A 20,377-nucleotide genomic window follows, 5' to 3' on the forward strand; every position below is an offset into this window, starting at 1 on the left:
TTGCATTGAACATTCAATAACAACTTTGTAAATGTAAGATGCATGAGACAAACTTAACACCATGTTGTCAACATCTCTATATGGACATTTAATATACAAAATAATTTCAAATCAACTATTTGAAATTGGTTAAATAGTCAAACTTTCATATTGATCTTTACTTTATTCATACTAAGTAAATATCAATATAAACATATAAATACCCACTTTTCATTTTCTTTTCATTGCAAGAACATTGTTAGGAATGGCAAAATTTCCTCTGGGTCAGGTCCCCATGGGTCTCCAATCTGATCGGGATGGAGAATTCCCAGTTTGATCAAGTACGGAGGTCAAACTGGAGATTTAAATCGAGTCCCCGGTCGGGGACCCGCTCCGAATTTTTTTTAATTGTATATATATATATATAAGTAAAAAAATACAAAGATCTTTAAATTAAATATTTATATATATACATATATATAAACTAACAAAACAATAGTTGAAGCTACTGTTTTAGTTATTTTTTATTTTAATTTTCTAATATAATAAATTTAATTTTATTGAATTTATAATAAAAAGCATTAAAATATTTTTAATTATTATTTAAACAAATATATGCAACAATAATACTAATTTATTATATATATAATTCAATGTAAATACTAAATTTAAATAATTTTAAATAATAAAATAAAAAGTGAGGCTTTTCCCTGCGGGAACCCAAATTCTTGAACGAGGATTCCCCGACCCTGACCCCTCAAAACAAGGAATGGGGCAATGACGGGGATTAAAAATTTCCATGGGGACGAGGATGGAGAATGCATCCCCCCTCCCCCACCTCGGTCCCATTGTGATAACGGACAGAAATGCATGTTATTACAGTGCTAAGTTATTAAACAATGCAGGTTTGCATTGATAAAATACATAAGATTGCGTCCAAAAAGCATTAAGTTTATAACATTGTGGTCGCATGCGTTCATCGCATAAAAACAGTTAACTATTGTATTTTTGTGTAGAATATGCGTTGACGCAAAGTGTAAAATGCGATCACAAGAAAGCAACGGTCGAGCGCAGCGTTACCGCAAGTCTTTGCTGTGATTTGTGCTCGCAAATATCTGCTCAGAAGGATTGCTGCATAGAGCCGCCGCAACTTGGTGGGCGCATCTGGGTGAAAAGCATAATAAATCACGATGGAACAAAAAGCTGATGACGGTCGAGTCCGAATAAAGTTGACAAGTCGTTAACGAACTACTGTAATAAGTACACTCAACTTTTCGGTGACAAATATTTGGCGCATCAGACAGAAAATTAATGTTATCCCATCAGTGCAATCATAAGAGAGAAACAACCCTTCACCCCAAAGCTCTATAAATACTGAAAGCAACCTTCAGTGAAGGAGTTCAGATAGTTAAAGAATTTTCCCTTAGATAGAAAAGCTTTATTCTTAGTTTTTCTTTTATTGAAGGCAGAAGCAAGAGAATCGAGATTGTGCCGATAGATCATTCCGATGAACTTGGAAGAGTGTCGGAAGTGTCAAGATCAGAGAGAGGGCTAGCTCCTGCTGAAGCAAGAATATCTTTTGAACATAATAGAGTTGATAGTGTAAAAGCCTTGGGAAGCAAGGGATTGCTACCAGACTCTCTATCCTTATATTCCATTGTCATTTTGTACTTAAACTTATCTATAGAAATGGAATTTACTTCTTTATATCTGTTCACTCTCTGTTTATTACGCATGAGTAGCTAAATCTGTCGGATGGGTTGAGAAGCACTTAGCTAGTATAACTGGGGATTTTCATTCTGTGCGATTATCTTGTATTATGTATGCATCATTCATCCATTCGAGATACTCGGGAGGGTAGTCTAAGGGCAGAATCTAGGCTTAGAAAAGTCAAGTTAGAATCTAGGCTCGGGAGAGTCAGATTAGAACACATAATCAAGAGATAGGAGATTAAGAATAAGCACTGTTTGCTATTAACGCATCGCATGCATCCTAAAGATAGGATATGATTGTGTGCGGTCACCTTGTCTTTGTGTGCATCTTGCATCATCACATAGGAAAAAAGTAAAAACTTAGGAATAAGCTCTATGGACATTATTGCATTCAACACATTCGTCTTAGAACTAGGAGCATCACATTTGCATTGGAAAATGATTTGTTGTCGCATGAGTGTAGCATGACGCATTGTTTGACGCATTCCCGGGAAACGCTAGCTAAATACCTTCTCAACCCGTTCCTCCGCATACTCAGTGCATCTAACGCATAATCGATATTTTCTTAAATCTGTCGCATACATTTATTTTATACCGAAAACAACAACCCAAAATAACTATTTGATTTACTATTTACCGTAAAGTCTTCTTGAAAATTATCACCGCATACCGTTTTTCCTAGTCCCTGAATTCGACCCTGGACTTACCAGGAAACTCAATGGAATTTATACTTGGATTCTGCTGAGAAAACTTGTTGCTCAACGCATTCCCATCACCACAATTCATTCCATTATTTCATCACCTAAAATAACGCACCATGTTGTCATCCCTAAACATTGTCATTGTTCAAAATCATTGGTTATGATACTATATCAAAATCATCTACTCAAAGATCCTAATTATGAAATTCATTTATCAAATGAACATCACAATTTTTTAAAACCTTTTGCAACTCAATCTTTGAAAATTTTAGATTCATTGAACTTGTTTTCATAAAAGAATTAAATTCATTCTTATATATCTCTATGTAACAATGAATCAAATAATGCATAAATACTCTATTATAGTAACAGTGAGAAAATTGATTCACAATCTCTTTTCACCCACTAGTTTCAACGCTGGTTTTCATCTTACGCCAAGAGTCTTAACTTGAATATCTCTATCTCCAAGTTCTACACTCTCAAGTCTCCTTTTTGTGGATCCATTCATATCTTCCGAGTCTTATCCCTTTAAGAAAATCTACAAAAATAGACTAAGATTAAGTACAAATATTTTATCTTAGATTTTTTTACTTTGACATAACTTGTTTTGTCAACATCCTTCAATTCTTGTCATCCAGTATGACAACTTTGACTTCTAATAAGTCACAGCAAAGGTTGAGTCATCTCATAACTCTCCCACTACTTTTGAGGTTTATAAGTTTTCATCTTTTCATTTAATATGATAATGTAGACTTCAAGTAAGCATTTGTAAAGGTTGAGTTATCTCATAACTCTCTTACTACGATGAAGACTTATCTGGTTAATAATTACAATTTTACTTTCAAATAAAAATAAATGGTTAACAATATTTGTTAACTATTAAGTGGTTTTACGTGGAATTGGTTCATCAACACAAATTAACCTTTCTACAGGTTCATAGCCTTTTATATGACATTCCTAATAAAATCAGTATGTGTCACATAAATACATTATTTTATTTTGGAGTGTACAAAAGGTCATTTTACAACTCCTTAAGGACTACCTATATTTAGGTGTATTTTCGAACATTTGTTTTGCTAAGCATATTTATTAGGGGTTCTTTTTTATACAAGTATCTCAACTTACCCAAATACTGAAATTTCGTAAATCAGTTTTACAACACTTTTATAATCCAAAATTGTTTCTCAAACATTTTTTAAGGAAACAATGTTAATATAATTTACTTTATTCTCCTTTTGCTTCCTTTTTGCGGTATTTCCAAATTCCACATCGTGTGATACCCCAAGCTAATCTTGAAACTTTTTCCTTATTGGCTCTAATCACAAAAACTCTTTTTTGACTCAAATAATACTTAACTTTTGAGGTCACTTAGTTTCCTATAACTTCAACACACAATATGTTATTATCATGATTTTATCTTATGATCCAGGCGCATCATATGTTACCTGGATGATAAAAGTAAGCCATCAATTCGATTCATGAACATTTCATAAATTGACAACATCTTTTTTAGAATGTTTCTCAAATCAAAGATAATTTTGAGATTACACTACCATTATATGTTGATGATATTTTTTCAAGTAACTTATTTATCAAAACCTTTTGACTTATGTTGATAATTAAAAGAATAAAACTCCTTAGAGAAATTAACATAATCTTGAAATATATAAAGCGTGTTATTTGACTATATGCAACATTCTATCCATTATAATTGAACATATAAATTATGAACTAGTAGATTTAATATGAATCTTATTCATATTAATCTAAAAATTCTATTGCTATGATACTGTAATGATTTAGAACAAAAGTCACCATAGGGCAGTCAGTTACTCATTCACTAAATTGAGACAATTTCAACCAGATATTACACCAGAATAACTCTTATTCCTATAATATTTAGTTACCATTATTTTGATCAAAATTTCATTAACCACCTTAATGGATTCTTCTAACTATAACCCATCATTTTGGAATTTATAATTTTTTCCTCAACAAGTTTACTATAAGGAAGAACAATATTCAAAATAAAAAATATAATCTTATCTTTATCAAGAGTTAACTTTGATATTGACCCATGCAAACGTCATTCGTAGGGAATGCATCAAAAGCGCCTCGAGACCAAACATGAATCTCACGTTGTTAACTAATGATGGAGACCACTGGATGTATTGACGCACGTCCCTCTCCCACTTACTATAAATATTTTCTCTAATTTACCTTAATATTGACCAATGCAAACACTATCCGTAAAGAGTCGCATCAAAGGTGCTTTGAAGCCAAGCATGAATCTCACGGTGTGAATTACCCGAGAACGTAGAAGAATCAAGCATAATATATATATCATTTTTCTTCCCACCAAGTATTTTTCAATCAAGGGTTCATTACATAGGCAAGTTAGGCAAAAAAAAATTCTAAGTCTTGTTAAAATTGCTATACTCTTATATTGGATAATTTAGCAAAGTATGATTATCATTTATTTAAACACTTTGATAAATTCTGATGATCTATTCCATGCTTACAAAATATTTAATAAATTCACCTTTCAGATTAGTTTCGAGGTAGTGGTATTCCGTTTTCGTCGGCTTAAATACCTCAATCATAGATAGAATGTTCTTTCAACAAAGGTCCCCTATAGACAAATATTTTATAAATTTAAATTTTTTTACTTTCTCATTTAATCCTATTAAAAGAAAAAGAAAAAGAAAAATTTTATTTTAAATCTATTCTCATTAGAAATAAAATTTGAAAGTAGTTAAACAAGTTTTAAACCATTTAAAACAAATTAATTAACCTTATCTTAATCGCATTAGGCTATCATGTAATCAAATCATATGCATCTCACAGTATTATTAACTGAATATAACAATTATAAACTAATTAATAAAACTATACTCCATGCATATCACATTCATTAACGTACATAATATCTCTCTCATATTAATGTTAATGAATAACTATATAGTAAGCATGCTTTTAATCATACATTAAAACATATAATATAATACTTATATTATAATCATGCAGACTATATAGTATGATCATGCATATACATACATTAGGAGTTACTCTAACCTTTAAATATAACATTTATATTTAAATATAACTCTTATATTACTACTAATAAAAACTCTAAACATGCTAATATATAATATAACACTTGATGCATGTGCATGCTTATTATATCATGTGATCATATAATATAACATTTATATTAAATATAATGCATGAATATGTTTATCTTAAAGTGAAAATTTAAACATATGATATAATTTATGCAACATATAACTAATATAATTAAACATAAATGTCATACATATTAAAACTATGTTATAGTAATAATAGACCAAATATTGGCATTCTAATAAAAACATTAAATTAAATTACATCAATTTGATTTTAAAACACAAAAACTACCTTCAACTGTTGGAAGAAAACAACCACTTCTGTGTTTGAGGGAAACTTCCAAGTTCATGTGATCTTTCCACGACGTACAAACGATGACAAACGATAATTAGAAGTTTTTAATCACGCACAAAGCCCGAGAGACACCAGAAATCTGCCTCCAAAACTCATCTTTCACTTCTATTTTTTGTCTTTTTCACAGCAAACACTTTGTCACAAGCAACTCCAACTTACAAACTCAATTTAAGAATCAATAACTAAAACACGGGGCCTTTACATTGTTCAAATCAAAGTAAAAAATTGTAAATTTAAGTGTCAATATTTGTAAACATCTATTACGCAAACCCACATATATTATGCAGAAAATAACTCATATTTTCTCTGATTTTTCATTTCGAAAATGAAAAATAGAGGTACGATTTGGTTCTAACACCAATTGAAGGAATTGAATTCCATAACGGAAGCGCGTGAATGCACGTGCCAATGAAATTCATTTTAGAAAACTTGAAAAATAGAGAAAATACATAGAACATGTACATGATAAACATTAATTTTATAGTACGCTATAAGGGAAAGAGAAGAACTTACCCTTAAGACTTTCTTCTTGGAAATCCTCTCCACGTCACAAACACTTCATATAGTGAAATTCTCCCTCGAACTCGAAGCTACATCCAAAAACACGAACCACAAATAATGGACACCACCAGTTGAAAACCTTGCTATTCTCTAGCAAGAATCGAGATGGTGGGATCTCATTTTTGGAATGAAAAAGTTTTTGCATGGTACTTTTCTATAAAAACTTTGAGAGAATTTTTTGATGTGTTATAGAGAAAAATGTAGAGAGCTTATTCATAAAAATCTCTACCCAAGTTTTCCTAATGTGAGAGAGTGAAAGAATTAGTTGGAGGAGGAGTTACAACTCCCCTCCACCCATAGAATAACTCTCTCGTTTAATATATATACTAAATCAAATTTAATATATATAATAATATTAATATTCCACGTTGCTGTAATTTACATGCCCAGCTCTGCTGTCTTGCACTCCCACTAATTTAACAGTCTTTTTTTTTANTAATTAATTAATGATCATATATTTAATTTCTTTTGAATCATATTTAAATAATATTCTCTCACATAACCGATTCATATAATTTTAGCATATAATTTTATATGAATCTCATTCATATAAATAATATTTGAATCTTAGTCAAATATTTATTTCTCTCAAATAACCTATAACTTTAATATGAATCTCATTCATATGAATTAAAATATAGTTTTATTATAAATCTCATTCCTAATAAATTTAACCTATAGTTATAATATGAATCTCATTCATATTATTTAATATTTGAAACTTCTTCAGATACATTGTTCTCTCATTTAATAAAGGGAAGTTGCATCATACTTGGGTGCAACCTACGCAACATAATTTTTTGTGCAGCTTAGGTAGTACTTAATAACAATGCATCATGTGGCAATTTTTTTTATTTTATTTTTAGTGTAGCGAGGAAAAGGGAAGTTGCACCTAATCATTACCTTTTTTTATCTCACAATTTATTTATCAATATGAAATTTTAATTTAAAATTTTCTTCCAAATTATTCAAAATTAATCAACTACAAATTAACATTATGAACCAAAGTAAAATTAAGGAAAAAGAAAATTTGAAACTTTGGGGACCAAATAAAAGCTAAACTCAAAACACAATATATAGTAAAAAGTGTAACATTTTAAAATAAAGGAACCATATTAAAATTAAATTCAAAACTTAAGGGTAAAAATGTAATATTGTAAAACATGTGAACCATAAAGAAACTAGACTCAAAATCTAAGAAAAATATATTTGAGGAGATTTGCATACACAAAAAAAAGTTAAAAGTCTAAAATATCCTTTGTTTATTGATATACTGAAGTATATCAAAACAGTAGTGCGTAGACGATATACTCAATATCAAGTACATTAGTTAATTGATATATTTGATGTTGGGTATATATAGATGACATATTATTGATATACTCCATTTTAAATATATCAATTAATTAGAAGTGATATAGCTTCGATATAAATCATTCGGATGCATTCTTTTGAGATGTTATTAGAATTGAACAATGACTAGATGATAGGTTAATAGTTGATGTATTCACAATTATGATTCTAACTAGATAGGTAATCATCTTGATGAGATACTAAATAATGTAATTGAAAATTTACATGCCACTTGCAATAACAGCAAAACGCGAAATGAAAATTAAACATGTAGCCTAACAATTATAAATTTGCAGAAATAGAAAAATTAACAAGCGAACCCAATTGAAATAATGAATGACCAAAATACTCCTCAGATTTAAAATGAGTAATAGTCTTGAAAGTTGATATATCATTGATATACATTTGATAGATTTGAAAGTTATTTGATATCATATATATTTACTAATATACTATTGATATTCTTGAAAATTGATTGATAAGTGATATACTGATGATTATTCTATTGACATTCTTTAAGGTTGTTTGATATCTATTGATATATTGTTTATATAGTGTCGTTCATCTCTACAATACTCCATCCAGTATTAGAAACTTAATCATAATTACAAAAATATTGAAAAAAATATAAAAATACTCACATTGACATATAAGTATATTTGTCGACTGATATACATAACATAGTATATCAAACCACGTGTTTAATAAAAGAAATAGAACATAATTAACATAAAAAAAATAGAATTGAATCAATATCAAAATATCTTTTGATATATACTAATATACTTTTGATAGACTAGAAATTTGTTTAATATATCTGATATACTATTGGTACCATTGAAAGTTGATTGATAGGTGATATTGATGATATACACTTATACACTTTAATATTAAATATATAAGTTTATCAACATACACTTTGGTATTATATATTATTGATACACTTTGGTTATTATACATGTAAAAGTTCATTTTAGTTAGCTATTTTTCAAGTAAAAATAGTTAGATTTAGTCATTCTTTTATTGCCCCCATCACAAAACATAAAAGGTACGGGTAGAACTAATGTTTATTAGCTTGTTTTTCTAAAACATTAAAAAAAAAACTCAACTAATTATCAAACTAAAAGGTTACCAAATAAGATCTAAAATATCAAGTTTGAAAACATTTTAAAAAGTATAATATTAAGTTTCTTATTAAAAAAACTCCATCCACTACTCGTACGTACATATATACATTTATTTTTATCAGAGAAGGATAAAATGGGGTTTTTTCCTTTTTTTTTTCAAAAATTAATTTATTGTCCAATTTTTAATGGTGACGATAGGAGGTCTGTTTAGTAGAGAATCTGAAGACAGAAATTTGAAAACAATGAACTAATTTTTAACTTTATCTAAACTATAGGGATCAAACTTGAAATTTAACCTAATTTAATTCATAATACATTATATAATATATATTTTAATTTTAAAAAACTGAATTGGATATATAACCTGATATATTATATTTCTAAATATTTTTATCTTTATTTTATATAATTCTACATTTAAAATTTTAAAATTCAAATTATTGATACAAAGAAAATATAAAAATTTTGTTTTAAGAAATTGTACTGTTTCGATTACATAATTTGAAAACAATTTTTAAAAATAGAATTTGGATTGTCTGTCAAACATATATTCTCTGAACTCAGTAAATCTGAAAATATAAAACAAAATTTGAACTACGAACCAAACAGGTCTGAACATTTCTGTAAATCTCTAAATCGGAACAAGAAAATATGATTTTGTGTTAAGCAGTTCGAGTGTGAGAAAGTGGTCATCAATGGAGGTGGTTCAAAATGTTAATTTGTCATTATGGCAATTTTTGGAATAGAGAGCCCACAAAATTCAAGAATTTAAAATTCTGTCATATCTCCAAAATCTCAAATATAAAAGACATGCTTACAAAATCTCATTTTGAAATTGCCACCCACTGCAATTTCTTATAAATAATATGAAAAAGTTTTGGTGCAGTCATTTATTGTGCAACTCAATTTGCATACAATAAAAATTAATGTAGTAGCTTTTTAAATGATTTTTTAAAAACTTTTTTCTACCATGTATAAAATGAATGGCATGCAAATTAGGTGCAGCATCATTATTACCTTAAATATTTAGTAATATGTGCCTAATGGAAGGAAGTTGAGAATTTTTAATAATATAATTTTCACAATCTAATTTAATCATATATAACATTTTTCTCAAAAAATTAATATAAAAAATGTAATCATATATATCAACATTCATAATTACATTCTCTAACAAATCATGTTCATTTCCTAATCAAATTCAACGCCTTTCTATTCTACACGTGGAAAACCATGGCCATTTCTTATAAATGTTATGGGATCATTTAGAACACTAATTAAAAGTTGGTGGAGTAAATAATGATAGTTGACTGAACACCAAATATAATAGTGGTGTGTACAATTATTTATAACCTACGATTAAATATAGTAAATACTATTTCAAAACCTTTTTTTCTATCGTATTTACTATTTGTCACTCATCCTCTATTTTTTTTTTTTTTTGTTATAGTATTTATTATCTCTTACCCAAACAAAAGTAGTTTATACCCGAAACACAAAATAAAATAATTTACACCTCGAACACTAACTATTATAATCTATCAACTATAATAATCAGGAATTATAATAATCAACTCAGTGCCTCAAACATTTCCTATATTCTTAAAAACTAAAAATGATTACTACCTATCATGTCTCATACGTCCCATCAAAATTTGAGGTAGAGAATGATAGATTCAAGCCTGTGACACTATGATATCTTAGATATGGTGGTTGAGATATCCCATGTTCTAAGAAGTTAAATTAGTTCAACTAGCATAGGTATTAACAATTTCCAACAAGTCATTTGAACCTTCACCTTCCATGGTAATAAAAAAAAATCCTTTTGGACCAATTTAAACTCTTCAACCTACAGAGCTTCAGTTGAATAATATTTTCAAAATTATAGTGTGTAAATATATTCTACTTGTGTACTAGACAACCTTTGCGATTAATAAAACATGGTAATAATAAAGTGTATTTCACCCATATTTATAAAATGGTCAGTAATAATCTATGTTGTCAGTTGTCATATATTATTCAATTTTTATTAATCCTGAGCTTCAAATTTTTTATGTCAGTATAATTTTTAGTAACATTGTCGTAGATGGATGAAATGATAATTTCACTTAGGGAATTAACGCTTGTTGTCCTTCATAATAATATTTCACTATCAAGGGAATGAAATTATATATGAAATCAGAAATGTATATGTTATGTAATAATGATACTTCGACTCTTTGGAAGAATAATTTCTCTAGACATTTGTTCTCTTAATTTATATGTGACGGATTTTATATCTATAGAGAATTTCATAAGGAAAAGATGGAGAAACCTCACATTAATTCTTTATAAGATATACATAAGTTACTCTCATTATCAAATACCAATTAATCTTAAAATGGTTTTGACCAACTTGAATGAACGGAACGGAATTGCGTTTTGATTGAATCGAACCAAGTTGAACAAATTGGTTAAACTAAATTAAACCAACGGGAACCCTTTTGGACTTTTATAAGATGAATGATACCAGTAATGATGGTAGACACAAAAACGTTTGTGATTGTTGCTTGCTCTATCTAATATGATATTAGAGTTTATTAAGATTATAATTTGAGTGTGTTAAGACTATAAATTTAGTTTTCTCAAATTATGAAGCTGAGTCCAAATCATTTTAGCCAAAAACTCAAATGGAACTCAATCACTTGTATCCGTATAACTAAGGAGAGGCTTAGACATATTTGTTTATTTACTTTATCATACTTCCTTCGCATTTATTCCAAGTTTTTAAAAGGCTGTTAGTTAGGCCATAGAATATTCGACATAAAACATTACAGCCTCAAACTTTGGGTGCAAATTAAATTTGGTTCTCTTCTCTGACAATCCAATGCTCTTTGTTCCAATTTATTCACTCTCTCATAAAGAAAAAGGCTTACAGCTTAGAACAAAGTGGGCTACTCAAATTTGAAACAGAGATTCTGAAACTTGTGTTATCTTTCTTGCTTGGATCATAATCCACGCAAAGAAAAGAATTTGTCTTGTGGGAATTTATCCTAAAATTCCAAAAAAAAAAAAAAAACCAAAAAAGAAGATTTCCCTCAATAACACTCTCTTCTCAACAACAAAACCCAATAACATTTCATCAATATATAATATATTTATAAATAAAGTTCGAAGAAATTACCAAATTAAAAAAAAAAAAAAAAATCATACAAACCATCCCAAAATCAGATTGTTCTAAGATCATCAGCAAGAATGGCCTGAGACTTTGAATCACGAACTCTTGTTGTTGTTGTTGTAGCTTCCATTGTACTGCCTGGCTTGGTCCTGTCTGCCAAATTTGTTCCTTCTGCTCTAATTTCTCAAGGAAGATCTCAAGATTTCACATTTGCACTCTTTTAATTTCTTCAACCCCTTTTGATTTTACAAAAGTGGGCTCTATCTAAAATTGAAATTAAATCATTCAAACAAGATGGGAGATTGAGAGAGAAACCTATATGATGATAATGATAATAATAATAATAACAGAGAGGTTTTTGTTGGAGTGATAACCAACCTGATTATATTGATCCCCATCTACAGAACACAAAAGAAAAACTTTGATTTATATAGACAAAGAAAGGCATCGGGGTCGATGTGGCTGGTGAAGGGCCCTTTTCATATTTACCCTTTTTTTCTCTTCTTCAAACGCGTTTATCGATTAAATCAAAATGGATTTTTTTAAAAACTTTATTTGGGAGATTTCATGGATTTCACATGATTTTTATAGGCTAAATTCGTGTGAGTTTGGGTTTTTTTTTTTTTTTTTAATTAAAAAAAAGGCATCGTTTTTGGGTTTCGTTTAATTCCAAATAAGCCAGCTCAAATGCAGACTCGAAATTCAATTAAAAATACTAATTAAAACAAACAAAACGAGGTTTTTGAAGGGAAGGAGAAAGGGGGGGGGGGGGGGGGGGGGGGGGGGGGAAATAGGGCATTCTGTTTTTTGTTTTTACATGTGACAAAAAGTAAACGTGTATAGAAATTATTGTGTTAAAAGATTAAAGAAGATAGCTTGAAGGTTACGATGATTTAAGAATTGGAATGTCGTTTTGTTTTTTAATATAATTATTATTTGGGGAAGACGGGTGTGGTCGGATAAGATGTTTTAAAGTATGCTTAATACAACAATATATATATAAAAAAATTAATTTAATTTGGATTTGGATTCACATACTGTTGAGACCAAAGAGAATATCTAAATTGTGATTTCTTTTCATAAAAAGGAAGAAAAAAATTCGCTAATTATTCATAAATGAAAATAATTAAAAATTGATTAAAAGGATATATATATATATATATATATATATATTTTTCTTTAATTTTATTATAGTGACAGTGGTTGCACCCTGTTTTTTTGACAATGAAGGTTGGGGAAAAGATGGTGTGTTTAGGGTGAAATGTCAAATGAGGATTCTTAGGAAGTCCCAACTGAACTCCAAGATTCTAAGAAATTAGCCCTTCTAGACCCTCTGAGACACACCGACAGATTTATTATTATTTTTTTATTTTAATTATAGTTGGTAATTAGTTATAGGTATACCAAACACGCAGGTGGAGTGAAGAAAGAAGAAGAGGTAAATAGCCTCTCCTAAAATGTGTTATAATGGGTTGTTTAATTTAATTAAATTTCATCAACTTATACGTATTTGAGTAGATTGGTGATTTAGCACAATATCTGAGTTAGGAAATTTATCGACAAGTATTTGAACCGTTATTTAACTTGACATCAAAACTTAAGAATTTGTGTTCATATTTCTATGCTGTTAATTATTTTTTTCCAAGTTGATATTGATTTTTTATCAACTTTTGGATTTTTTTAGTTTGATTCATGATTTAACCAAATTATATTTGAAAAAATAAAAGTCAAATTCTCCAATATAAATAAATATATATAATTAGAGGGAGATACCGGAGAATATTAGTTAGACTTATTTGAATAGAAAATATACTTAGAGATATAAAGATAATTTAAAGGGAGATAGAGTTGTAGTGGGGAAAAACTTAGAAAAGTTAGATATACATTGATTATAGAGAAAAATAAGAGAGAGAGTAAAAGTTAAGAGAAATTTGAAAAATAAATATGTGAGAACATTTTGTTCCGAGAGTGAAATTTTACAAAAGATACAAAATTTTTAGAGAGTAGAAAGTGAGGTATGAAGTTATGAACGATCCAAAATTTTGTTGACGGGGATCTTTATATAATTTAGAAAAAATAAATGTAATAAGTAAGACTTAAATTTGGATTTAGAGAGAGTTGAAAGACAAATTTACCATTGAACTAGTTAGTGGTTTTAATATTATACCAATTATATATATATATATATAACATAAAGTTAAAAGAGTATAATACATATCAATTATCAATCAGTTATGTTCACTTTAGTAAAGAGGTACATTTATATTAAGAAGGTACACGCTACACTCTATTATTATAGTAATGTAGATTTTAGAGAACGAAAAATAAAAGGAATATAAAGATGTTGACTTAAAAATAAGAGTTATATAAAGATAAAAATATTAGAGAAAATTTATGAATAGCTTTTATTTTATTTTATAAAGACCGAAGTTTTTGTTCAAAAGAGATAGGTCAAAGATGGGGAAAAAGCACCATTTGGGAAAATAATGAATTTAAAAATAGAAATCAAAATTTGCAACTACTTCTTTTTACCAAACTATTATAATTTTTTAGGGAAAAAAAAAACAAAATGATTATCAAATAAAACATACTCATTATTTCTTAATTAGACCACATTTTTCTCTTTAAAATTGAGTTAATGCCACGGTTCTATTGTAGAGCGTGATGGCCGTCCAAACTTAAAATTAAACAATATTTTAATGATAAGTATCATCGTGGTATAAGTTGGCTGACTTAAGCTCTACATTATCACTTGTTCCCAACATCTATAATTCTTTTGATCCCAATTTCAAAAAAATAAATAAAAATTACTCTGTTCATTTTGAGTTCAATTGACACAAGTGAGGATTCATCCTTTAACATTTGGAGCAATGATACAATAATTTAACCATTTAAGCAGATACTAGGATATTGAAGTTTAAAGGCTCATACTATTAGGATTGAAATTTATTTGTTAATTTTAGTTAAATGAAAATTTTAATCTCTAAAGGAACATTTGGGACAATAAGTTAGTTATTATAGTCTTAGGTTATTATAGTTGGGTAATGATAGTTTGTATTTTGGAGTGTAGATTGTTTTAGTTTGGGTTATAATAGTATGTATTTAAACTGTAAACTATTTTAGTTTGAGGAGGAAATAGTAAACATTATAACAAATAATAAAAAATGATGAATATAAAATAGTAAAAACAATAGTAAATAGTAAATAGTAAATACGGTAGAAAATGAGGGTTTTGAAATAGTATTTAGCTAATTTGAGATTTTGAAATAGTTTTTACTGTAGTAAGAAATGGTCATTATATGTTTATGATAACCCTTATCCCAAACGCCTCATAAGCTTTCATGTTTGTGTCTAGTTGATTTCTTTACGAGTGTTTAATAGGAATGTATAGGTTGGGGATAGGTTAGATTGAGGGTGTTTTATGAATCAACCCGAAAATTCAGATTGGTTAGATTGACAAACCAAAAAACTTAGATAAAGTCTCCAATCCAACCTCATTCAAACCTTAAAATTCAAGTTGGGTTGTTGAGTTATAATTTTTTTTTTTTAATTAAAATTATATAAACTCATTATCTACACACATGACTAATAACTAAAATTTTATAAAATTCAAATGTTAGATACCAAATATGTATGATATTTATATACAAATTTTAAATAAAGACAAATATCATGACAATTTTGAAGAAAATAATAATAATTTATAAATTAATCAATACAAAGTAATCAAATTTAAAATGAAGAAATATATATATATAAAATTCGAGTTGGATTGGTTCAACTTAAAAAATTTCTTAGCCAACCCACAACCCAACCCAACCTTTACATTTTAGATTGGGTAGTTTGAGTTGTTCGGGTTATCGAGTCATTTGAATGCCCCTAATATTTAATAAGTTCATAGACTTTCAATTTGGTGTAAAATAATTGTCAAATATGTCTCTTAATCTTAAAATGTGACAAATATCTTTAAAGTTTAAACTTTAAATTTTGTGTCAAATACTAAAATTTAATTTCGTGTCTAATAAATCTTTAACCTATTTGGTATTTTTTTAAAAAAAAAAAATTATAAATCTACTAACACACAATTAAAAATTTAGAGTTATTAGACCTAACTAAATTAACACATAACAGAACAATTAAAAATTAAGAATTTTGAATATGTCGATTTTTTTAAATAAAAAATTTGTCAATTTAGGTCCTATTAAATATTTATTACTATATCATAAGGGGTAATATGGGAAAAAAAATTTCTCCATTTTGTCCCTCATTTTAACCTAAGCCCTTATTCAATTATATCTCTTCGCAAAACAATGTAACCACCTTCTATATATTTTCCTGTTATCTAAGTTGAAAAGGATCTCTTTCTTTTCTACAAAGGCAAATGAATAATTCTCTCCTCTTTGTTGGAAATGTTAAAATATTTAATATTGATGTAATTACATTTTGTATTATGTTAATTAGTGTTAGTTTATTTCCTTATGTAAAAGCCCATTGGGCCTAGGCTTAGTATTTAAGATAATTTTCAATCCCTTTGTAAGTGTGGCTGGAATCTAATGTATCCATCTCTATTTACAAAGGCAAATAATAATTTTCAAATGGAAGTTTATTGTAGGACACATTCAAAAATATATCATCAAAGAATGTGTGTTATTTGTTCTATATGTCTCTTTAGTCACTAGGATTTTTTTTCAAAAGATTTAACAATGACAAAACATATGATCAAATAAGGTAGGGGTGTTCAAAAGACCCGATGACCCAAAAAAACCAATCAACCCGACCCAACCCGTGCGTTGGGTTATCAACTCATTAAAAATTTTGTGGGTTGGGTTGGTTCATGGGTTCACCTAATATAACCCAAATCAATTTATTATTAACTTAAAAATATTTTTTTATTACATATAACACAATTATTTATACATATATTGATTTTAATTTTATTTAATTCCAATATTTTTTAATTTATTTTCAACAACTTTTAAAAATAGTTTTTTTGCACTTTAAAAAGAAAATTTTCACTATATAAATTGAAATTGAGTTGTTAATCTTAATTCAATATATGAAAATAATTAAATAAGATTTTATATATTTACGTTATGGTTCTTTCTAGAACAAAATTTTAAACAAATGACCTGATTAACCCGAACTAACCCAACTCAAATATTTCATTGTTGGGTTTATTTTTAAATAAAGGTTATTTGGGTTGAAGAACCCAAACAATTGGGTTTGGTCTAAAACGTCTTTCAACCCAACCCAATCCAACCCAACCCATGAACACCCCTAAAATAAAGTATTTCATTTTTTTTTTTTCATTTTTTGATTATTTTTTGTGCATCCCTCTTTAATTACTAGTTTTTTTTTAAAGAGATTTGAGAGTGACAAAAAGTATTATCAAATAAGGTATTTGATTTTTTTTTTTTAAGTATTGTATGTCATTTCTTTAAATATCATGATATAAGGTATTAAATCTATTTATTTTCACCTTTTTTTAGTGCAATTTTATCATCAGATGTGTGTATTATAAATTAAAGATTTAAGGGAACAAACTATAATCAAAAGGTTTTTATTTTTAATACGGTATTCAAGTTTAAATAGATTTAGTTGAATATGTTTATTATTTTCTTCAAACTCAAAGAGATTTGGTTGAATATATTTATCATAAAGACAAAATTCTATATGTAAACAAATATTTTCTTTTTAGAAAATTCTTTTTTGTTTTTATATACATTTTTTAATCACTGTGCTTTTTGTTTTTCCAAAATTTGATAGTGAAAAAAATATCAAAACAAGGTCAATAAGTTTAATGGGTCTATTTATTGTTTTTTTTCTAAAATAAAATTCAAAAAAGAAACAAGTATTTGGCTGTAGTATTTTCTTTTTTATTTTTACTCAACGATTAAATTCAAAGTAAGAACTTTTCTAGTATGTAAATCTCCAATGAATGTTCAAATATTCGAAAACAAGCTATGTATCTAAATAAACGTAGAAGTTGAAACAACTATATATATGTCTTTCTTTAATCGTTATGTATATTTATTAATATTTGATTGAACAACTTATAATCAAACCATTTTTATTTTAGTAATATATTTGAATTTAAAGAAATTTAGTTAAATATGTTTATTATTTTTAAAATTTTAAAAACAAAATTCTCTATCTAAACAATTTTTTTCTTCTTAATAAACTCTTTTTAGTTTTATGTATATATCTTTTTAATCAATATGTTATATATATATATATATTAATTAATTAATTACGTGACGAGTTTAATGATTAACAACGTTTTCTCTAAGAAAAAAAAAATCTAAAAACAAACAAGTAATTGGTTGTTGTATTCTTCTTTTATTTTCTTTAAATTTTTGCCCAATCCACTGAATTCCAAGTAAGAGTTTTTTTCTTTTTAAATTTTCACTTCAATATGTTTATTACTTTTACATTTTACGGATGTTCAAATCTTTGAAAATAAATTTGTGTATCTAAACAATCTTATTTTTTATATTAAGAAGATATACTAATTTATCAATAATCTATTTAAAAATGCATGTAAAATATAACTCGATAACTATTTTTGAGTGTTTCCTCTCGATTTTATGAATGTTCAATTTATGTATAAATATACATATATTTTTAGAAGAAACAATATTTTGTAACTAAACCATTCCCTTTTTGTTTCATTCTTTTAACTTAAGCATATATTAGGATGGTTTTCAAATATAGTAAAATAAGTAAACTTATTTCTAAATATAGTAAAGTGTTACCGCTATTAGTAATAATACGGTTAGAAATCAATCAATATTAGTAGATGATCAGTGACCACAATTCGTCATTCAGTGAAATTTAGCTATATTTAAAAATATTTTTAGAAATTTTTCATGATAGAAAAAATATCAAATTATTTACAGAAATAACAAAAAACATTAATAAACATTGATATACTTGTATCAGTGATAGATTTGTATCGGCTTCTATCAGTGATACACTTGTATCGGCTTCTATCACTGATACACTTATATCCGCTTCTATCACTAATAGATTTTTATTAGTTGCTAACAAATAAGATTAAATTTTGTTATTTTGTGTAAGTTGTTTTTCTTATTTTTCTATTTTTAAAATGGCCCAATATTTTCAGCATTCTTCCGTTTAAAATTATTACCTCATATACAATATATATTTTTTTTTAACACTTTATGTTGCCCCGTCACAAATTTTAATATATCTTTTACTTCTTGTATTTCAATGGTATTTTTAATTTTTTTTTAATTATTCTCTCTCTTCCATTATTTTAAAATTTAAGGTTAAGTATATTTATAATTTTCACCTAATGAATAGTATATTCATTCACCATTTATATTTCATCTTCTGTAGAGAACCATTTATATTTCACCTTGAAAATTTATATTCCAATTTATTTTATTTTCATGATAAATTAACCTACAACAAAATACATATAGTTTTAGGATAATTTTTTTTCATTATTAAATTTATATCAAATGCTTATTATTGATGCTACCATAAAAAATTAAATTCTAATAAAATTTAACCAAGTACATCGCACGTGCTTTCTAACTAGTAAAATTAAAAGTTTAGAGACATATTAAATATATACAATAAAGAGTTCAGAAAATTATCTGATAGATTTAGAAGTTGAAGGAACGAATAGATACAATTTTTGAAAAGTTTATGCATAAATATGAAATCTTTCTATATTAAAAATTAGGGGTAAGCATGATAGATCAAAACACCAAGCTGATCTACTAAATAGAAGTTTGTCGATCGATGTCGGTTTGAGAGAATTCCAAATCGGATTTTTTTTAAAAAAAAAGAATAAAGCCGACCAAACCGACCAATTGGCCAACTTTACTCCTTAATGACCGAGGTCAGTATGAACATATAAACTAATCATAGTTAGTTCAGTAGCAGTTTGGTCAGAAAATGAACTCTGACCGACCAATGCTTATCCCTATCTAATAAGTATTTTGCACTGATTTACGTTATATACATTATATTTTTTTGATAGTCATATTTAAAAAATAAAATAAAAATAGAAACTCGTTGTTATGGGCTTAGGGATCGAGCCCGGCCCAATAAATTTATCATTGTCCAGCCCGTCAAATACAAACTGAAGTCCAGTTTGACCTTTGACCCAAATCTTGTAAAGGAGCGAAATTCCGTTTCATCCACAAAGGTCTCCTTTTTGCCAAGCGCCCGCAAACGAAGGAAGTGGGGTCCAACAAGCGGGACTTTGACACGTGTAATCAATTTGGCTAAGATAAGATTGGCCACGGGATGGCCTTTCTTCACACTTCCCAA

The sequence above is a fragment of the Benincasa hispida genome, chromosome 3, assembly GCF_009727055.1.
Source record: "Benincasa hispida cultivar B227 chromosome 3, ASM972705v1, whole genome shotgun sequence".
In the NCBI taxonomy this organism is placed as follows: domain Eukaryota; kingdom Viridiplantae; phylum Streptophyta; class Magnoliopsida; order Cucurbitales; family Cucurbitaceae; genus Benincasa; species Benincasa hispida.